Here is a 23,450-nt window from a genome sequence, read left to right as displayed (position 1 = left end):
TTCTTTAACTAAAAAGTACTTCAAACTTCACACTAGAATTCTTAGAAGGGAGATTTATAGAATCCACACTGGAGTTTCCCATCAGAACTACAACAAAGAAAATATAAACTACCACCTCCAACCAATAAGGTTAGGAATGAAATGCCTGAGTTTGATCTCCAGCTGCATAATCGTGCACACATTACTTACTCTCTCTAATCTCTCTAAGTCTCGGATTCTTCAAATGTAAAATGAGGATGAAAGTAATGTCCATCTAAAAGGGTGTCTGTGAAGATTAAATGAAATAACGTGCTTAGAACAATGCCCAGCACACAGCTTCCACTCTATAAATTCATGATTCAATAAACATATACATGCTACATTTTGGTTATTTTCAATATTTTTACTATCATTTTTCTTAAAAGACTTTAAGGGGTTTACCACTTTTACTGTAATTTTTCAAAAAACAAGATTAATATTTATTTATCTTCCCTAGTGTCTTTTAAAATTTGCTTTCTTTTTTTTATAAATAACATCTTTTCTATTTTTCTCTTCTTGCTTTCTTTTTTTTCCTAACTTCTTAATTCCTTTATTTTTGCCTTCTCTGCTAATGACAGAACTCTATGACAGATTGTACTATAACGTATAGGTTTCGGTATGATGTGTCTCACATCATTCTTTCTAAAGAGTCAGTCTGGTATCTTCTCTTGGATTTGGGAATAATCTAAGAGTGAGTTTTAATTTCCACATAGTTGAGATTCTTTTTGGTCACTTTCTGATTTTTGGATTACTGTATTTGTTTGAGAATTCATACCTTTTAATTTAGAGTCATCCTTGCAAAAATATATATATATTTATGTGTTAACAGCTAGTTAAAAGTTCATTCTCACTTAAGGAAACTTTTTAAAATTAATAATTCTGATAAGTCTTTAAGAATTTCCAAGAAAATTTTCATGGGCTTTACAACCTCAATGCTGAGAAGCATGGAACAATGAGTAAATTCAAAAGAAAGTCCATATTTGAATGTCAGGGTATTTAGTTTATATTATTTTATTATAAATTTTAAATAGTAGGAATCAGGTTGAGGAGAATTTTAAATTATTCCCACTTGCTTATATACTTTATGCTTCTCAGTTTTAATAAGTCTATAATAGAAGCCAGTCCAGGGTAGTTTCTGGAAGTAAGATTGATAAGAACTCAAGTATCGAAGCAGACTGTTGAACGTAAAATGGCGCCAGCATGCTGAGTACAAGAAGGATAAAAGTCAAGACTATGTTGAAAAGAAAATAAAGTAGATCATCTGAAGAGTGTGTATGAGACATCAGGACAAGAAAACCCTCAAGGAGAAAAGAAACCCCAGGAACAAGTGGTTTAACTTCCAAGACATGGTCAACAATAACTCTAGGTACAGAGACCTTCAAATTAGGTCAAGTTTATAATCTATTCTTCAGTCCCAGAAAAACACAAAACATTTAACCATGGGTCCAGAGTTCTCTCTAGTGTTATGTAGAGTTATAGAAAGACAAGACTATTTTCACAACTTAAGGCAAGTGGTTCTCACTGACCTTAGTTTCTTCATCTGCTAGCTTTCAGATGGCAAGGGGCCCAAATAATCTGTATGATTATTTTTAGCTCTAGCATTTTATAATTCTATAGAGTGGTTAACAGATGTCTATTCTAAGCATTAAAATAATTTCTATCACAAATAGCAGGGCTATAATAACCCTACTAAAATGATTTTGATCAAATACATAACACCCTGAAGTTATTACTTGATAAAATCAGTTATGAAATAATCCTGTCACTGATGATATGTTTTCAGGTATGAAGATTATTCATGTTAAAAGCTATTTTTTAATGCAGAAATTTTATTTCCTGAAAAGAATAAGAAGCAAATAAATTTTGGGGTACCTAAATTAGGCCAGGAAATATATATTTTACGTGTGCCAAATAAGTGGAAATCATGAAAACAAATTGTGGACTATCAGTCTACAGCAGATGCTGTTGGTTCCTTGCCCACAGCCCTCAGGTCTTGTTACTTCAGTTTGCTCCTGCACAAATACCAACTGCCAGTATCTGCATCTCTTTGCCCAAGATTCTCTAAAGCCTTGTAAACAGCCATGACTGCACCCAGCAGGCGTAAGTTGTCAAGGAACTAACACCTCCACCCTAGGGAGCAACCTAAACCAATGACTGAATGGAGTTGCTACATAAATGCCCAGTTAGCTCACCCTGCAAGCAAGGTGTGTCCTATACTTTTACATCATTTATCAGAATTTCCCAGATCTAGTCACCAATAGCAGTGGCTGCCTTGATAATCCTTTCCACACTGGCTACGTCACTTTCTCTGTGTCTCTTCCCCATTTTCCTACTCATGTGTCCTACAGCCACCAGCAAACTGCTTGCACTCAAGTCCTTGTCTTGTCTCAGGACCTGCATCTGGGGAGACCCAAACTAAGACTACCAGGAACAGAGAATTGATCTCACTGTTCAAATAAATCTTCAAATAAGATATGATTTTGTCCTTCACCACCCATTTACACTCTTTGCCCAAAATTAAGGACAAATTTGGCAGGAATTTTGCATATGCAATCAAGAAAGTAATGCCCATTTGTAAAAGAAAAATAAATATAGAGGAGAAATTTAACACTTACCCTGGGAGCAAAGAATATGACAGAAAAGTTTTCAGAAGTGGAGATATTATAGAGTGGGGGAAAGAGAATTAGACTTTGAAGGACCATCTTCTCTGCTCCTAGGAGAATTTTAAAAACAAAGATTTGGACAGTGTGTTTTATAAGGGTAGGTATGAGTTAAAGCAACTAATACATACTAGTTCTGAGTCTAAAAGCAAAACCCTTGCAGGGGTATATCATGGGTGTAACTTTAACCTAGCATCGTGTTCGGAACATATTAGGAGCTCAGTACAGATCTGTAAATATAGAGCGAGAACCAGAATGATTTAGCAGGAGTTAGAGGCTAAAAAAAAAAAAAAAGGACATTAACCCTCTATAACTAGGTCAAGACTCTAGAAAGAAAATTGAAAAGAAACTTCGAAGTTTCTTCTAAGTCATCCAGTTCAGCTCATTGAGTTAGGAAAGAGAACCGAACCACTTGTTCAAAATTTCCATGTGTCTTGCCCTTCAGGAGCTTGGAAATAATGATAGAAAGAGGGGTAGAGAGTCCTCAAAAGGAAGAAAGGGAAACTTTCATTATCTCAGTTATGTTTTCAGTATAAAGTCCAAACCAAAGGTAAACTATAAATTTTATCTTCAGAATGACTAAAGAATCAATTACTATTGTAATATATTGGTTGTTGTGCGTGGAAGTCAAAATTATACCTTCCCAAGTATCTATTTTCATATCTCTGAATCACTCATGAACACCCTATGGGTTACCGAAATGAAGTTTTTATCTGGATTGACCAATATAGAACCACACATATTAATAGACCTGATCATAGGTAAAAACTATTCTCATGGAGACAAAAGAAATTCAACATTCGAATGATCCTAGCCTTTTTACATCACCTCCAGTTATAAGAAATTTTTTTCTTTTTCGTTCATCCTCTTTCCCCTTCCTCTTCTCTCCTCTTGTTCAAGGGGGAATTTTCTAAGTCAAGCTAGTCCCCAAGATTTCATCATTCTGAATTTGGAGAACAAGTACAGTAATATCTAATTGAAGGAGAGAAGATGCTTCATAAAATAATGAACACGTGGCTTGTGGCTTCATAAGACAGGAAGTAAAGGGAGAGAATGAGAGGATGGGGCACCACTATGGTATATGAAACATTGAGAGACAAGGGGATTTTATAAAGTGTTGTTGAATTACAGAACTGTGATTCAAGTATAAATCACTCAAATAATTGTCTGAAAGTATAAGCTTAAAGTATACTATAGTATAGCATAGTATAGTATAGTATAGTATAGTATAGTATAGTATAGTATAGTATAGTATAGTATAGTATTAGTAATGCATAGTAATGTATAGTATAAAATGTTATCTGTAATATTAGGCTAAGCTGCCTCTCTTACCCCCCTTTCTACCCTGAAGCTATATACAATGATATTGATGGGTCCTCAGAGCCCTAGCAGAACAATTCTGAAATAATTTATTAGGAAACAAAACCACCAAACAAGCATTAAGCTATCATCTTTCCATCAACCACAATATCCTTCTGTCTCTAAAAGACAGATGTTTAAAGAGTGAGAACTTGCATATTCTACCTGGGAAAAAAAAGGAGTAATTTTATTTCAGCTTTCTGTGCACCATTAGGCTGCTGGAAATCGTGGAACCCTAAATCACACATGTGGGCCATTTCATGCATTGAGTCTTCTTGCAGGAAGAAAGCAGCAATCAAATCAGTCAGCTCAAATCATCCTCGACATTAACAAGGTGGCTGTAGGACCATTTTAAGAAATGACTTTCTGTCCCTATTAGCAGATTGATTATATTCCAGCTTTTCTTCCAGAAGCATTCCTCCAAACCAGTCTCCCAAAATGTGTATTAAAGGGATATCATTTGCTAATGTTTATATTCAAGTCAAAGTTTTTTCTAAATAATAATAATAAAAAAAAAGAACAAGAATGCCAAAACATGGAACCACGGCAGTTTGCACTTCTTCAGCAAAAGCAATCATCAAGGCAAATATTTACTGTTTGGGTTGTTGAACATAGATGTGTGGACAGAAGTTTAATGTCTATGCCATCTGTGTCCAGTGCATTAGCTATCACATTACAAACAACGAACAAGATTCTTTCTTGTTTAAAATGTAGCCCACATGCTCAGAATCAATCTTGATCAACAGACCGCAGTATAATTTGGCAGTTCAGAGATGAGAAGATTCTGGACACATTTCAATTAAAAAGTAAATTCAGAGAAGACAACTCATAGGCATTATATATCTAACAATGCTTCCAAAAGACATTTAGAAATCCAACAAGTCAACTCTGAACACAGAGTCTTGGTCTGCTTTGCCAAACAATTAAATGGCTGCTCTAGGAAATGTGATATGCATATTTCTGCCCCTTTTTTGCTATATTCGACAGAGAGTATACTCATTTACAATAGGAAAGTATCTGAACTTCACCATTTAGCATAAGGATCAGATTGATTAGTTTCTAAAGTTAAGATAGGTGAATTGGAGTGAAAGATTTAACTTATAATATCTGTACACATAAGCTACTTGCCATTTATAAAAACTAACAACTTTCTTTCCTAACTGTATCTGTAATTAGGCCAAGAGCCATTTTGAAAAGAGACAGGTATGTATAAATTGTGGAGAGGGTAGAATAGAAAAGAGAGAACCCAGAAAATTATCTTTTAAAAAGAAGCAGTAGCCTCTGAGTTATAAATCAAGCTCATTTGTCAAGTGATCTAGTCTCGTGAAAGTATAAATAACCATTGGAGAAATAGTAGAGACATCTATTACCAGCTATTTGCCACATACAATGCTATAACGAGGCCAAAACATAAACATAACAAGGTTAAAAACATCAGCAAGGACCCAGAGCCAGACAACTGCAATGGGTCCCAATGTCTGCCTGTCTCTGTCTGTCTTTCTCTCTCTCTCTCTGCCTCCTTCCCTCCCTCTCTTGTCTTCAATTTTTATGTGTGGGAGGAAGGCAAGGAGGGAATCAGAGCTTTCAAGGAGAATTCTGCCTTGTTATTTTGCTAATTTAATGTTCAGCATCTGGTCTACCTTCTGCTACACATGAGCTACAGTGATCTGAAATTGATCATAAAATTCTGATTGAAAAATAATGAATAGTTGACTTTAGATTGAAATTCTTTGCATGTGAACTAACAACATTCAAACTTATTAAAACCAGTCAATAACTAACCAAATTTTTGCTTTGGAATTATTTTAACAGATGGTTGCTTTATCCTATTTCATATATCTTTCATAAGCTCACAAACAACACTCATTTGCATTTTCTTTACATCTTAGAAAATAATTGCTGTGGTTCTCCACTTTTATTCTCTTATGTGTTTAAGTTGAAAATTTTATGTGGAAATTTTATTCTGGACTTTTCCACTTTATAGTGGCAAAATTAGAGTAAGTTAGTAACGATTAAGTGTGGGTCAGAATTATATGTAATTTTCAACATATGCCTTGAAAACTCATGTTGACTTAGGAAAGCACTCCACCTATGTCTTCAACTGCAAAATGTGAGATTCTGTGTTTGCCAGAGTAAGCATCTGCTTATATAAGACAATCTTTCAAAAACAGAAAAAATTTAAGGCAATAACATGAATATTTCCAATAGTGACAGAGATTTTTCATAACTGCATACAGATATTTAAGCAATTATGAAAAAGTCACAACTCTGAAGTGCTGATAAGGCAAAGTTTTCCAATGGCTCTATGCACTATATATATGCCACCCAAAATCTAGGAATCTTTGGCAATTGTCATAAATTGATGTGGGACATCGTACCTATATGGAATTTATCCCAATCAGTAGATAATTTTCTCCTTTTGTCTGGCCTAATTTACTTCTAAAAATACTTGAAATAGTTTTCTTCTCTCATAGGTAGGGCTTTGCTTAAATCAAGGATAGTAATCGCGATGTAAAATAGAATCCTTGATCTATTGGGAAGGAACATAAAAGTTTGTATTGTGAAGATGTGGTCAATTAATTACAAAATTCATAAAACTTCTCAAAAAAATAAAGAAAATTGGTAGCAGGTCTGAGAATATCATAATTACCATCTTGGGGGGAAAAAACACACAAACAAACTAGTTTACATACAAACTAGTTTGATAATTCTGCAGCCAATTAATGACAAGACAACCACAGTCACCTTTAGTACTCAGAGAATAGGGCTTGTGCTTGTTACACAATCCTAACAAAAACAGAAGCAAGCCTCATGTGATAGATGACATTAATGGTCCCAAAGAACACATTCTACACCATTGTCTTTTCCCTTAACTGTGGTCCTCTTCCACTGTGACTCCAGAGGTAGCCATCTGACTTATTTTAGCTAATGTGATACCAGTCAACATGCAGCAAGCAGAGGCTTGAGAAAGACATGTATGCTTCTGCTTACTCACCTGTGTGACTGAGCTGATTCCCTCTTAGACCCTCTCCACTGCCAAATGAACATCCCTGGGCTAGTCCAATAAAGGGAAATGAGAGATTTATGGACTAAAGCCAAGTGTCCAAGCTAAAGCCATCCCAGTCAAGAGAGCCCTCTGCTAACCTGCCGGCTGACCGCAGATGCATTAGTTTGTCTAGCTCAGATCAACCTAGCCAGTATTGACATAACCACCCAGACAACCCACAGACTCATGCAAAATAACAAATGTGTGTGTGTTTTAAACCCCTTTGTTTGAGGATGATTTGTTATATAGTATTATCATTGGCAATGGATAATTGATACACATTTTTATTTTTTGAAAAATCGTTCTGAAAACATAAATTCATTTTGCCCGAATATATTGAGTTGCTTAGCACAATAATTTTCTCCATTTATCTCTTTTCTCCTCAATAAATTAAAATGAAATGCTTCATTACATATGGAAATATCTGTTATTACTATTATTTTCATTTCAGATGTGATATATTAGACCTGTAATGAAAATAATAATAATAACATAGAGACATATCAGACCTGAAATGAAAATAATAGTAATAACATAGAGATACATAACTAAAATTACCATACTAAAATTACCACTTCCAGGTCAAATTTTTTAAGTTATGCACGAGGACTTTTACCTAAAAATAGTATTAAGACTTGAAGTGGCACTTCTAAAAGAGATGAAACTTAATCTGAGAAATAAAATATCCTTAAGAGATTTGGGAAAACAAATTTTAAAAAATCAAAACTATTCCAAGATGATGAGATCAGTCTATTTTTTGTTGTTACTAGTCAAAGATCATTTTAAAGGGACCCTCCACTTCCTGCCAAGTTTTCCAATTCTTTTCCAAGGACAGTCGATATCAACATTACTATAATATGCACATCATATGTCTTCACATTGAGGGACTGGAAATCATCATTTTTTTTAATATAAAAAGGAAATTTGGGGCATTAAAGACGTGAGGTCATTTGCTTTTAGTTCAATCTCAGAATCTTGTTTTTCCTTTTTATCACAAATCAAATGATATTGTTGGTCAAGAGAAAGATTTGAGCAATATGATATCTTGTCCTCAATAACTCAAAAAACTATTTTTTCCCTCCATATTTCTGTGGGAGTAGAAAATACAATGAATGCCAGAAATGATTTTTTTATCTTAAGTTCATCAACCTAAATAAAGGCATGTATGCAAATTTAATGTAAGAATATGTTAAGTTCTAAAGTTTTAAAATAAAGGTAGGACCACTTATTTCTAATGAGCTTATAGCAGGCAGTAAGCATATAAGATATAAACAAAGAAATGTAAGACTCTCAAGCTAATGGCTATTTCATATGTTCTTGTTATAGATAATGATAATAACTACTATGTCTACTTGCTGTGAGTTATTCTCTGTTAAGTGTTTCCCAGACATTCTAGTCAATGCTACAAAAACCACAGGATTCAATGGCAAATACCATTAGTTGTCAAATCCAAGAGACATTTCTCATTCCCTTCTCCAATATTACTTTCCACTGTAGTGGCTAGCAAAATGAAACATTCAGTTTTCCATCTTTCCTTGTAGCAAGAGATGGTCATGAACAACATTCCAGCCAATAATATATGAGCAGAAGTTGGTTTAGGGGATTTCTAGGAAAGCTTTTATTTTTATGATTAAAAGAGATGCTCATGGCTGACATGATTCCTCCTTCTTTCTTCCTACCTTGAATGTAGATTTGGTGCCCAAAGCTGTGATAATCATCTTGTCACCATACGCAAGAAGGCTAAGAGAATTGCAGAGACGTCAACCCTGACATTACCGAACCACTACACTAATTACAGGATTCACCTCCCTCCACATTTCTTGTCATGAAAAAAAAAGAAAATAATCCCCTATTTACTAAAGTCACTGTTAGGCAAGTATTTCACTACTTCAATTTGTAAACATTCCTGATAGAAATTTCAGATCCCATGTTCTTTTTCCTTTTTATCTTTTTTTTTTTTTTTTTTTTTTTTTTTTTTTTTTTTTGCCAGCTTGCAGATTATTTTCTTTAAGTCATTTGAAATAACATAAAGGCCAAAATAAACCCACACATTCAATTAAAAATGTATAATCTCTAAATTCTATCTATCTCAAGAAGATTTTAATTTTTCCCTTTGTTTAGCATTCAACAAACTGAAATTCATCTGTACTTAGACATACAAGTAACTTCAAGCATTAAAGCTAAAGCGATCTAACTTTATTTCACCCATTTATTCTAAAATATGTACAAAAAATGCAAAGAGTGTTATACTTACCTGGAAACCAATAAAAGCTATGTGCCATAATTGAAAAAAAAAATAACCTTAAGTAAATACCCTTATACTATTAAAAGCATAGGTTAAAAATGTAAATAATTAAAGAAATGAAAATTCCATGCAAAATACCCAATCCAGAAGGTACACTCTGTATTTATCCATCTACTTTTCACACATTTACCCCAAGTCCTTATGTCTGGGAAGGTGTTTTATATGTTTGTTATCAAATATCACATTCTCAAGCAAGCTCTGTACTGCCTCTTTTTCTGTATTCAATGTTGAACTAAACATTGCATCACTAATCTCTCCAACACATCTCGACATCAATCTTATCCTACATTCCAACTGCATCTAAGGTGTTGGTTGTCAACTGAAATTACCTGATTGCTGATTTTAGCATAATGAGAAAGAGAATTAACCTAAGGTTTACTTTGCATTTGGCCATAAGATAGATATAAAGGAACAGAGACCAAGACTGACACTAAAATATAAAATACAGGACTTTCAGAGAGCGTATTTCCTGGGAGCAGACTTTACATTAATTCTTCTATCATGGAGGGCTCTGTAATCCTAAAACTGCCCCAAATTTAGAGAACTTCAGGGCTACGAGAATTATGTACCATGGATTTTGAATGGTGAAGACAACTGAAGTAAATCTGCAGTCCCAGATTTTGGTATCACAGAAAGAGATCAGGCTTTAAAGCCAGATGGACGTTTATTAGCTTATACTCCTGGGGTGATTTACTTCTCATGTTTGGTTCTCAGAGTCTCATCTACAACTCACAAAGAAGTTACAGACTAAATATGTCATTTTTGTTAAGTGCTTGGTACAGACCAAGGCATATATCTGATGTTCAATAAATGATTGCTTATTATTTTGATTATTATTTTGATATATTATTTGTTAAAGTGTCTCCAGACAAAGCTAAAAGAAGAAATAGCGCAATATATTCAGCCAGTTTTATATTTACTCAAAATGACTTTCTGGCCTCAAAATTAAATCTTTTTTAAAAATTCATAATCTTTAATTATGAGGTAAGGAAACTGGTGAGAGCAAGCGATTGATCCCGACGAGCTCCCTGACTGGGCTGAACAAACACTGGGTAAAGTCCAAGTTCCACGAGGGCTGAGGGAAAATAAAATAAAACCACAGCAAGTTCTGTTTGCTCTATCTGCCTAAAATGTGAAGAAACTGCAAATGTGGGTGCCTTATTAGCCTACACTTTATTTGTTTAGTAAATGTGAGATTGGCCAAGGAGCCTGTAGTTTGGCAGTCTGAGTCACAAAATGTTAGCTATAAATGAAAAACAAAGTTTTATGCCCTCTTTATAGTCATTCTTCCCTCCACACTATCCATTTTAGAAGTATTTGAACTTCCGTTTTTCAGACACTGAGGATACAAAGGTTAATAAGATATAGCATCTGCCCCATGAAGAGCTCCCAAACTGGTTGGAATGAGAAACTTTTAAAAATTGGTTTCTGGAGCAACCATGCTGGGCAGCAATGGGGGTTGAGAATGAGTTGTTTGTAGAGATCATAGGAAATAAATGGTCTGCTGCTCAAGTTACTTATCAAAGTTATATCAGGAAAGGTCTCCTCTTTCCCTCCCTCCCTGATGAAGCTTCTCTGTGTGAGTACCAGCGCTGGGAGACTGAAGTAAGGCGGACACGATTATTCGGACTTGAACTGAACTAAGATTATGCAACAAGCCTGAGAAAACAAAAAGCTATGGGTCATCTGTCCCATGGACTCTGACTTGGAAGTTACAAATGGCTACTCTGCCAAGCAGTCCAGGTGGGCAGCCTGCAAACCTGGCTCGTGTCCTCATGAGACAGCCTTATCCTAAGGAGGATGGGAGCAATCGTACCCTGAAAACAAATCAGGACGGCTCCCTGGTTGCCACCCTCATCGTGTTTTTCCTCCTTGCAAGGGCCGAGAGTAGAGATGCAGGAGTAATAGTGAGACAGACATGCAAATGAGCCATTATAATGCAATGCAATATGGAAATGCAGATTCCTAAGTGAGTAATTCACCTCCATCCTGGGATAGGATGTTCACAGAAAACTGAGAAGACGTGTCCCTTGCTGATACTTGAGGGAGGATACAGAGATTTTTGTCGAGCTGGTGTGTGGAAGGGGGGAAGTAGGGGAAGAGCATGCATGCTGATGAAAGAGCAGGGTGTGGTGGGGGTACGAGTAAGGAGAGAGATAAGACAAAAAAAAAGTTAAATATGGATTGAATACAGCCTTTAGTGCATGATTAAAGGATCAGATTGACCACAGGCCCATGCATCTCAAATTTTCTCCCTAGAAGGACTTGTTTTAATTTCTAGTTGATGACATAACAGGAAGATTTTTACATAAAAAGCCATATTTTGTTTTTTTCTTGAAAACTCAGATGTGGCAATAATGATGCAGATGAGGTCCAGTGACCTTCATAAAGGCATATGGGATCCAGTTGAACACCTGCCCAGCCCAATTCACTTGTTTCCTGCCAGACCCTGGAAGGCATGTATTTTACTTCTTAGTAATGAAAAGATAACAAAAGTATTTTAACAGGATAGTGGTAAGATAAAATAAGTTATATATTCAATACTGTGAGCAAAGAAAGAAGGGATACCAAACAAACTTTACTAATGCCAGCCAGCATTTTAAAAGTTTAAAAGTCTCTCACTATTGTCTATACAATTTTCAATTTTAATTAAAGTGGACTCTGAAATCCAGCTCTCTTGCTATCAAATCCCACTTTTTCTCTATTTTTGTAAGAGGATTTTAAAATCATAGAGCCCATCCCCAGAAAGCCACAGAGAGAAATTATTTTATTGTGCTGAGTGCCTTTAAATAATTCAAATCAAAGCAAACATTGGACTTAATATCACTTATCCATGACGTTTTAATGTACATTAAATACCTAGCATTGCTCCAATAGGTTGAATAAAAGTTTATACTAAATTTGCAAAGCCCTACAGAACGTGTGTTGCTGTGGCATGTGGCCTCATTACTTGATGGTGGCTTAGTTTTGCCCCAAATAGAGAAAAAGTTGAGTTTAATAATATCATCGTATGTCATTGCAGTACACTGAATTAAAAACAAATTAACATTTTTTATCTTCAGGTAACTCTTACTATATCCCAGAAAGTCTTATTGAAAGAGATTATTATTAAAAGAACTAAGCGTTTGGTTGATTTAATTTAGCTTTTTTTAAATTTAGTTTACTAATTAGAGCTGTTTCATGATTCACTAAGAAGCATAAACATGTAAAACATCATGAGAAATTGAAGTTGTAAAATCCTCTAAAGTAAAATACTAGTCAATGAGAAATAGGAATAGCCATCACAATGAACGAACACAAAGCAGAAAAAAAAATATTGAAAAAGGGATAGATCTGTAATATTTACCAAGCACCTTAAAATGTCAGGTATTATTTTGGGCTTTTTATATATTATACATTTAAGCCTTACAACAAGCCTATGAGAAGTTATTGTCCCCAATTCACAGAGAGGCTAAGTAGCATATGCAAGATGACCAGTCACAAATGACACTAGATTCTGAACCCAAGACTTGTGTGATTCCAAAGCTATGCTCTGGAGGGAAAGTAAAGACTCAAAATAACAGAGACTTTCCAAGCACTGACCAATCCCACTGAAAGACAACTGCCAATCATAGCTGTATGGGAGGATCTGAAGATTGGCATGCATATTGGGAAAGAGAGATTCACGGATCTCTCCTATTAGTTCTTCTGTTCAAAAGCGCTGTTGCAATGTTACATAAACACACACACACACAAGCACGCACGCACACACACACACAGGCACACACATACCTTCAAGCTGACTGCATTCCTATATGTCTAGGAAGTTATGAGATCATGGGCCATTCCTCCCCACCAAATATTTAGGCCATTTTAGAGGATATCAAACATTGGGCACCTAAACATGCCCTTTCGATTGACAAAGATAAATGTACAAGATCCTGCTCTAAGAGACAATAAATAATTCTATCCGGATAGTCTTGTATGCAAAGGAGCCAGTAACTCAAGGACAAGAATAAGAAACTGCTGAACAAGATAAATGTAATGGCAGCAGGAAGCAACGTGATAACTGACTGAAGAACGAAGGGCAGAATGAGGGCTACGGTGAAGGCCAGTAAACCAAAGACGGCTTGTTGGGACTGAGCTCTAAACATTAAGATCATGTCACATCAGAAAAAAACAAACGAAAGGCTTTGAAAGAATGGATGTCTTTCTGAAGGCTTCATTTCATTTATGGATTCACATAGGTACACACCAAATTTCAAATTCTGCTATTTGCCTACTAGGGCAGAAAAACCCTCTGGTAACCACTAGTCTATTGTCTATGTCCATGAGTATCTGTTTATTTGTCCTGCTCGTTTGTTGCTTTTAGATTTATATCTCACATATAAGTGATATCATGTGATTTTCTACTTTTTCTGTCTGGCTTATTTCACTTAGCATGATTATTTCAATATTGCAATGGCAATATTTCATCTCTTATGATTGAGTAATATTTCATTGTATATATGTACCACAGCTTCTTTACCCAATCATCTGTCATAGGACACTTCAGTTGCTTCCATGTTCTGGCCACCATGAGAATTTCTAATTAATACATAATTAATTTCTAATGGCCTATTGAACAGCTAAAATATAAAATAAAGCAAAGGTCATTGCCATGGACCAAATTTTTGTGTGCCCCCAACATTCATATGTTGAAACCCTAACCCCCAACGTAATTGTATTTGGACATGAGGTATTTTGGAGGTAATTAGGGTTATGTTTAGGTTGTGATAATAAGATTAATCCCCTTGTAAAAAGAGAGTGAGACAAGGGATCTCTCTCTTGGGCACACACCAAGGAAGGCCATGTGATGAGCAACAAAAAATAGGGCCCTCACCAAAAACATGACCATACTGGCATTCTAATCTTGGACTTCAAGATTCCACAACTGTGAAAAATAAATGTTTGTTGTTTAAGCAACCCAGTTTACAGAATTCTGTCATAGCAGCCCAATTGGACTAAGAGAGTCACATAATTGAGCAGGTGTCATGCATGGCTGCAATACAGATTAGGACCAATTCCTCATACCAAATGGCCTGTGTTGGCATTCGAGATTGTAACCTTGTAACCCAAATGATGATTTATCCTTCTTCAAAAAGGCACTACACTGAAAATCCTGTTCCTAGTAATTTAGCTCCTAAAATGCCATTAAGTAAAGAGCTTTTCAAAACATGGTTAAAATATCTATAAACTGAATTGATCAAAAATTCTATAAGTAATATTGGCTAGTTAAATTCAGTAGATTGCCTCAATATGGCATTCATTGTTCAATGAGATGTTACATAATATTCTCCGAAATAAAGCAAACATTTCAAAACAAAAAAAAAAGACCATCTTGGAGACACTCTTAGAGGAATATTATACTTAATGCATTGTTTAGATAGTGAGAGTATTAATGTATTTCCAAGGAAAAATATATAAGTATCTAAACATTATAAGCATGAGATTCAAGAATCTGAAGGGATGGATGGGTCAAATGTTTTTCTGTGGATTCTTTGAACCTCAACATGTACATTAATTAGTAAAATGTCTAAATGAAATGGCAGTGCTCAGTCATTCAACCAGGAAGAAAGAGAGGTGAATGCAGTCAGTACAAATCAATGGTTCCTTCTGGGGAGGAAGATGGGATAAATCCCATGTCTCTTCTTCCTAGGGAGACATTATTTTTTCCAACATTAGGTCATAATTAAAGTATTAAATATGTGAGTATGTGAGACCAACCAAATATTTTCCCTCATATTTTTTCAAACTGGAAATGTTAAAAAGAGAAAGGTCTTGTACTAGTGAAAAGCTGAGAAATGTAAAGGTCAGGAGTTATGTGAAGACTTGTTCTTTGAAAATGGAGGAAGTCAGTCAAACGGAATAAAGTTAATACCCACAGAGGAACAGATATAGTTAATAAATATTAATTGACTGAAATATAATTTTGATATAGATAACCACTATGCATTTTTAAGCTAAATATTGACTTGATTGACAGACTGAGGTGTACATGGTTATATTTTCTTGGGGAAAATGAAGTTAATTCTAAAACTTATTTAGGACTTTAGCATTGTCCGTAGTTTGTTTACTTTGAAATGCCGATAATACCTTAATATGATAGCCTATATTAATATGTAGCTAAAGTCAAAAGTTTCTTATAAATGGCTATAAATTGACAAGAAATTATTATATTTTCTGGGTGATACATCCCTTTGAGAAACTGATGAAAGTTATAAATTCCTTTGGGGGAAAATATTCATATTTATGCAAATTTGACAATCTGGAGAATCAGAGATGCCTCTGAAACCCACTCATGGACCTCTTAGAAACCCCTAGGTTCAGTGAGACTTGTTTCTGTTGTTTGCCACGTCCACTTCAGCAGCCTACCCACGTACATAAAAATGGATAAAATAAGTTGGCATTTGTGAGAAATGAAACTTATTTAGTTTCCAGGTCAGAAATGGTAGACACTAAAATAGATGAGAGAATTCTAAGTGGCAACTAAAACACAGAGAAAACCTTAACATAACTAATTGTAACATCTTTTTCTCCAGTTTTTGTTTGTTTGGTTTACTTTTTGCTTTATTTGTTGCTGTTGGTAGAAGTATTTGCCTCTTTGTTTTTCTTATGATTTCTTAGCATATTAATTTTGTCTAACGTAAAATGCACATGCTCTTTTTATGATTTTTCATCACATTTCTTCATGATCTTTGTTTGATGCAAAGTGCTCACTTGCCACATTCCAGGCACTTTGTCTTCATATCTGTTAAAGATGGAGAAGTGCATTTAAATATCAAATAGGTAATTCAAGATTCAGTAGAGATTCTTCTACATATTAAATAGAGATTCTAAACTATCTTTACAACCCACATCTCATGAGAAAATTTTTATACTACTTCATAGTCTAATATTTAATAATGTATTTTATATTGTATTCTAATTGATTATATTGCTGCTAGTCTTCTTTATCTTGTGTATAGCTAATTATTTACAGGCAGGTTGCAGGTCTCTTGTGTCCCAGCTAATTTTCGCAAGGTATTTTGGTAAATGTTATGAGCTTCATGTAACAGAAACAACTCATATTGCCTTAGGAAAAATAGGAATGGGAGTATTGTCTTCAAAAACTGGAGAGTTCAATAATACTTCTTCCTCTGACGCAGCTTGATTCAGGGGTCCAGACAATGATGTCAAGGTTGATCCTTCCATAGTTTGCACGGCTTCATCATTTGATGGGGTCTTTCCATGTGGTAGCTCTCAGCACCTCCAGGCTTACAATACCCTTGACTTCTTTCTCCCAATTTTACATTCTTGCACATGCCTGGATTTGAGTGCCATGCAGGTAACTTGAGTAATAACTCGTCTCTGAACGAGTCTGGACATAGGGATCAACTCTATACAAATTATATGAATTAAGAACTGAGAAGAGGTACTTGCCCAAAGAAAAATCAAAGTGTGATTATCAAAAGAACAGCAGTTATCAGAAGAAAACTGGGGGCTGGACAGTAGAAAGCAACATAGATCCACAATACTGGGTTTGTTAGTTTTAAGTACATAGCAAACTCTCCTTGGTTGATACGGCATTCTCTCTCATTCAAGACTGAAGATAAAAAATCTTTTTGTGTCTGTCCTAGACAAAGCCCATTTGACTGCAAGGCATAAACACCCACTGAATATAGTTCAAGCAAAAATTGGTTTTATTTCATTCTCAACCAATCTCACCGTAAGAATTATCGCAGGGTCTCTAAAATACCCAAATGTCGTCAGGCAGCTACATGTATGCGTGTGATAGTATTGGAGTGGATAGAAGGGAAGGTATGTCTTTTACATTCTATGTGTCCTTGTATATTTGTGTGTCTCTTTCACTCTAAATCACTTAAGTCATTTATTCCAAGCTTTACATATGGCTTCATCTAGGACATCCAGAAATAGAGAAGTTAACAACAGAATGCACAAGGAATTGTAGCTCAGCTGCCTACAAAAATCTCAGTTATCTAGTCCAGATCTAAAGGGCAAACCAAGGTCAGGCCACTCCTGGCTCCCAAGATGAGCTGTCTGAAGTAGGAATAAGGCTGGAGGGCTTGAGGATGAAGGTCACATAGCTCAAAGGGATTCTCATTCTGGAGCTAGGGACATGGCAGGTCCCCTGAAGGTGGTTGTGGAGGCAAAGAAAAAATTATTGATATCTTTAATGCAATTTGACACAAAATTTAATTCTGCATTTTACTCCAACTACAAGAGAGTAACGCAAGTATAAATAAGATAATAAGACTCTAATAATGAGAGCTCTCTTCTATTATCAGGCTAAAACCAAATATCCACTTAAGGAAAATGGTAAAGAATGAGATGATCTATGTACAAAATAAAAATTTCTATTATCCATTTAAAGCAAGGTTATTAAACATGCTTTCTCCTATGAATTAGGTAAATAATGGTTATAATTAGTACGATTTGAAATTTTAAGGGATAATAATGAAATTTTAATTCCAATCAAATGTAAGAATCTCTAATATTAAAATGTATTCATATTTATATATCTCTAAAATTAATATCGGAGTTAATACTAAAATTATAGATAATATGTATTTAAATAAATGTTATTTTTAAAACAGTAATGCAGTATTATAATACAGTCTCTGCTTCTAAAGATTCACTAACAGTAAAAGACTTCTTTTATTGTTTTAGCTATGTTTTCTTTTGTTCTGAATCTGTTAATATTAAAAACTAAAAATGAACACATTTTTCCATTAGATCTGAGTAAACTGAATCAAGCACACAGAAGTGTGATTCTGGTATATGTTCCTTTTCAATATTCCATTTAAAATTAACCAACCACCAAGAAAAGCCAAATGCTGCTTACAATAGTAACTTTCAGAGAGGGAAAACAAAAGTGATTTAATTCATTATATGACAACATTTAAACCGTCTAGCAGTAGAAAATGTGCCAAATGTTTTCTACTTGATTTTATGACTATGTATATAGAGGTTTATTTTCCTACGTGGGGTGGTAGCCATCAATAGACTACAATGAAATAATACCTCAATTAAATCTTAAATATTTCATTAACTTTGTGAGTTTAGGGTCATGATAAACCGGTTGCTATAAAATCTCTAGTTCATGAAGTAAAAAAGAAAATTCCTAAGAATTCCCCAGAAAATGCATCATCTCCAGTTCCCTGAGATTTGGGGGATTGTCTTTCAGAAATTTACACCTATCAGATCCCTGACATTCATCTTTCTAGAGAAGAATTTTGCAAATTAAAAAGAGGGGTTGAATTCCTCCACTTACTGGCTATAAGATCAGAGACAAACTATTTGACTCCTCTCAGCTAGGTTTCTCATCTATATAATGGGTACCTATCTCACCGGATGTTGTGTGCGTTAACTGAGATAAAGTGTGTAAAGCACTTAGGTCAGTACCAACACACAAAATATATGCTGTCAATGGTAGCCACTGTTGAGAAAAAAATTCATTATTTAAAAAATAAATAACTACAGGGCCATTCCTACTCCTAAGCTTATAATATTCTATATTATGTGGTAATTATTTTTCCATATCTGTCCTACCTACCCTGATTGGACAGTGAGCCCCTTGAGGATAGTGATTTTGTCTTATATTTTCATACTTCATTCAGATCTTAATACCTTCTAGGCCTTAAACAATTGCTTGTAAATAGAACTGAACCTCGAAATTCCTACAAGTCTATTATTCCTTCTAAGATGCAGAACTATGTAGCTCTTGGTTCTGTTTTATGTAGTTTAAGCGTGAAAGATATATTGCTCTCTGAGCTCTTCAGTCAAATGCCAGAATAAAGCAGCTGTTCGTGGTAAAGCAGGCTAATGCAGTGTTTTGTTTTTCTTTCTTTTTTTTTAACTGGTAGAAGAGCTTAAACTCCCAAGGCAAGGACTGAGTTAATGTTATTTCATTTTAAGCACTGACAGTGTTCTTAGCCAATAGGTACAAAAAAGAGGCTGCAACATTTTTTGAGATATTGCATCAGAATTTTTGGTTCTGGGCTCCAATACTTGCTGCATCAATTTACATTCTGAAGGCTATCTTCAAAACCAGAAGGATAAGAAATAGAATAGTTTAAAATAAAAAATTTTCTAGGGGTTACTATATCTAAAAATCCTTTTATTTTAAAATTGGCTTCATCTTGAAAATAGGACTCTGATTGTGGTAAGAAATAGCCTTAATTCTTTTCCACTTGATAATGTACTTTTCTAGGGCGGGAGAATGCACCCAGTTACTTTTAAAGTTATGTTCATAGATATTTCATAGACTGCATATATTTGCAGTTCCCAAAAGGGGTGCATTTCTCTCCCTGACCATTAATCAGCAAACTAAACCTACTTCTAGTTAGAAGCTTTGAGGACCTCCCACTTATTTCTGATGGTGCCTCAGGGGCTTACCTGGCCTAGATAAAATTCAGCAAACATTGAAGTTGGGTGCTCAGTTACAGAGTGGAGAGAGGTTGACTAGAGTCAGATAACCTACCACCTGCCTAGAGAGTAAGGAAGAAATGTTTATTCTGATCGAGGGTCAGAAAAGAGGATGACAGAACGAGTCTGCGTACTGAGGAAGGGAAAAGAGGAAGAGAATACCCTAAAGCCCAGCATAATCTGCACCCTTTCGGTTACCATTTTTCCTCTCCCTGCCTATACCCCCAAACAAACCAGTGCCTCAGACACGCAAAAGCTCATCTGAGTGCAGGGCCTTTGCAAATATTCTTTTCCACCCTAATCCTCAAATACCTTCACAGCGTAACTTCTACCCATCTCAAGATCTCATGTCCCGGACCAGATTAAGTTTATCTATTAGTTTCCTTCTCTTTTTTCTATCCTGTAAGTGTCTTTGTATATTTTTTGTGTACTATCAACCTCTCTCTAACTAGTCTGTGAGCTTCAACGCAGGCAGAGACAATGTCTGTAAAGTCGTCTACCTACTGTTCAGCAGCTATCAAGGTGCTAGGCATAGGAAAACAATAGGAGAACAATAACTGTAGTGTTTTGGAGAACTCACTAATAAAAAAAAGTAACTATATTAAAAGATCAACTAAAGATGGCAGCTGGATTAGTCAGGGTTCTCCAGAGAAACAGTACTAATAGAAGAGAGTAGGGGGGAGGGAGAGAGGGAACAGAAATTGAGATTGATTCACTATGAGAAACTGGCTCATGTGATGATGGAAGCTGGCAAGTCCCAAGATCTGCAGGATGATTCAATAAGCTGGAGCCCCAGGAGAATGGATAGTTTAGTTCCAGTCTAAGTCCAAAGGTCTAAGAACCAGGGGAGCCAATCCTTCATTCAGAGGCCATCAGGCAAGAAGAATTCTCTCTTACTCGCAGGAGGGTCAGTCTTTTTGTTCTATTCAGGCCTTCAGTTGATTGAATGAGGCTCATCCACACATTACAGAGGACAACCTGCTAATTTAAATGTAAATCTCATCTAAAAACACCATCACAGAAACACTCTTTGACCAAATAACTGGGCACCCTGTGGCCTAGTCGAGTTGACACACAAAATTAACCATCATGTCAGCCAAATGGTGCCATGGATTTGGCATTTTCTTAGACATTAAATTTCTTTATGTCTCTAAAATACCAAGGACAAAGTCAAAATTCTACCATGCAAAAGGTTTTAGCAAAGTCAATTTGTCTGACGTGTTTCTGGACAACTCTGTATATGATTTTCTTCTCCCAACTGCTGAACTGTATTTTATTTCAAAAATGTAAAAGCCAAGTAAAAGGTAGTAGAACTAATAATCATGTTAGATGGTCCGTGGCTCCCTCTATATCCCTACCACTGCCTTATATACACATCCAACATCTCTAATGCAAGCCTTTTTATCAGAGTTTTCTCAAGACATGACAAATTACAATAAAGAAAAAAAAAATGTACTCAGTATAATTTTGTTCTCAGAGTCTGAAGGAAAGAATTTGAAACAAAAAGTTAGCTATTTACAAGGATTCTATTAAATGATGATCCACAATCTCTAGCTTTGTTTTCCCTGTAAATTCTTTCTCTTCTCTCCATCCTCAAAGATGAGTCCTCACCCTCATTTGGAAGAAATGCTCAATCTTGTCAAAGGATCCATTGCCTTCCCCCGTTCAAGGCTCACAGTGAAACACAATTACACACTCCAGCACATTTTCTGAGGATTATTCATTCTTGGAAAAGGCAACAGAGGGCTCCAGCAAGATACTGCACAGTGGGAGAGAGTTTTAACACTCCAAATCTAATTGATCTCAATGGCTTTTAATTTTTCCAAATGCTATGGACTGAATGTTTCTGTTCTTTCAAAATTCACATGTTAAAAGCCTAACTCCCAATGTGATGGTATTAGGAGGTATGGCTTTTGCATGATCTAGATCATGAGGGTTGAGGGTTGAATAGGATTAGTACCCTTTTAAAAATTCACAAGAGAGCTTGCTTTTCTCTCTCTAGTCTCTGCCATGTAAGGATGCCATGTGCCATGGTAGAAACCTGAACTCAGACTTCTAGCTTTCAGAACAGTGAAAAATAAATTGTTGTTGATAAGCCACCAGTATATGGTATTTGTTATAGCAGCCTGAACTGACTAAGACATTAAACACACAATATTTATTGTGTCCCCAATACATGCCAGGCACTATGCATTTGGAGAGTCACCACCACTGCAGGTGATTATACATCTCTTCATAGTTTCAACTATCAGAACACAATACACACAGACAGACAGACAGACAGAGAAACACACACACACGCGTGCGCACGCGCGCGCGCATACACACACACACACACACACACACACACACACACACACACACACACACACACATCTGCAAACACACCCTCATGGAAAAAAACAATATTTTCCCAATGTAAATTTATCTGAAAACTCTCCTGCCCATTGTGCAGATAGAATTTTACATTTTAATGCAAAGAAGTTTTACTTCCTATATGTGCACACTCTTGTTCACACCAAGCCAGCCTTTATCTTTGCCTAAGGAAACAGAAGATAAAAGTACATGTACAAACAACATAAACATCTGTTTCATATCACTACTCCTGGGTACTAAAGGACTTGAAAATTTTTTTTTAATTTTAATTTTGTTTTGTTTTGTTTTTCCTTTTAGCCATTATCCAAATTCCTCCCCACCCCCATGTCTCCACAACTTGTTTTTATAGGCAGAAGGGGGAGTAGAAGGGGTAAGAAGAATGGGCTTTTCTTCCAGTTATACAAATATGTACTGTGTAGATATATGTACATAAAACATATTCACATATATTTACATAGTCAAACTTGATGTATCTTAAAATAAAATGTAATTTGTTGTAAGAGGGAAAGCTCTTTTCCAAATGCAAGTTTGCAAGATGGGTTTTTAAAGTAGGATCAGACTGCAGTCACAGGTTCCTGAGAGGTGACCTTCACCCCCAACTATGTTAGTCAGCAATTCAATTTTCTCAGTATCTTAAAGAGGTGATAATAGCTGCAAATTGTCCTGACATATGCTACCAGCTGCTTCTTTAAAGCAACAGCTACACAACTTGCTTTCTCTCAATTTGAATTTAGAAAAATATTCTTCTTTAACAGTTGTTTTACATTTTCCAACTTCAGTTGGGAATTGAAAGTTGGAAACTTATATGTATAGGAGGATTCAACAGCCATTCGCAAATAAACATATTAAAGCCACTCTCACTGATACATAATTTTATGTTTTCTCAATCTTATTATTTTTTAGATAACTTGAAATGCTATCCTATTTGATCATACTTATGTTATTTATCACTAAAATTTCACACTACATCTGAAATAACACCACATTTTTCCAAAGAACGTTCACTTCATGAAAGAAAGCCTCACAAACACTGTGAATATGATATGTGGTGTAGATAATATTAACCATAGTTCAGAGTTGGAGAAATGGAAGCTCAAAGAAATTAGGGTGTGAATATTCTCGATAAATCTGTCTTGATCCCCTATTTGTCCATTACCCAAGAGAACTCTTGTATTATATCATCATAGATTCAACATTCAATTTTCTGTGATGGTCTCATAAAATTCTATCTTTAATTCCT

This window comes from Pteropus vampyrus, unplaced genomic scaffold (genome assembly GCF_000151845.1).
Source record: "Pteropus vampyrus isolate Shadow unplaced genomic scaffold, Pvam_2.0 Scaffold30, whole genome shotgun sequence".
Classification (NCBI taxonomy): domain Eukaryota; kingdom Metazoa; phylum Chordata; class Mammalia; order Chiroptera; family Pteropodidae; genus Pteropus; species Pteropus vampyrus.
This window is presented reverse-complemented; position numbering follows the sequence as displayed.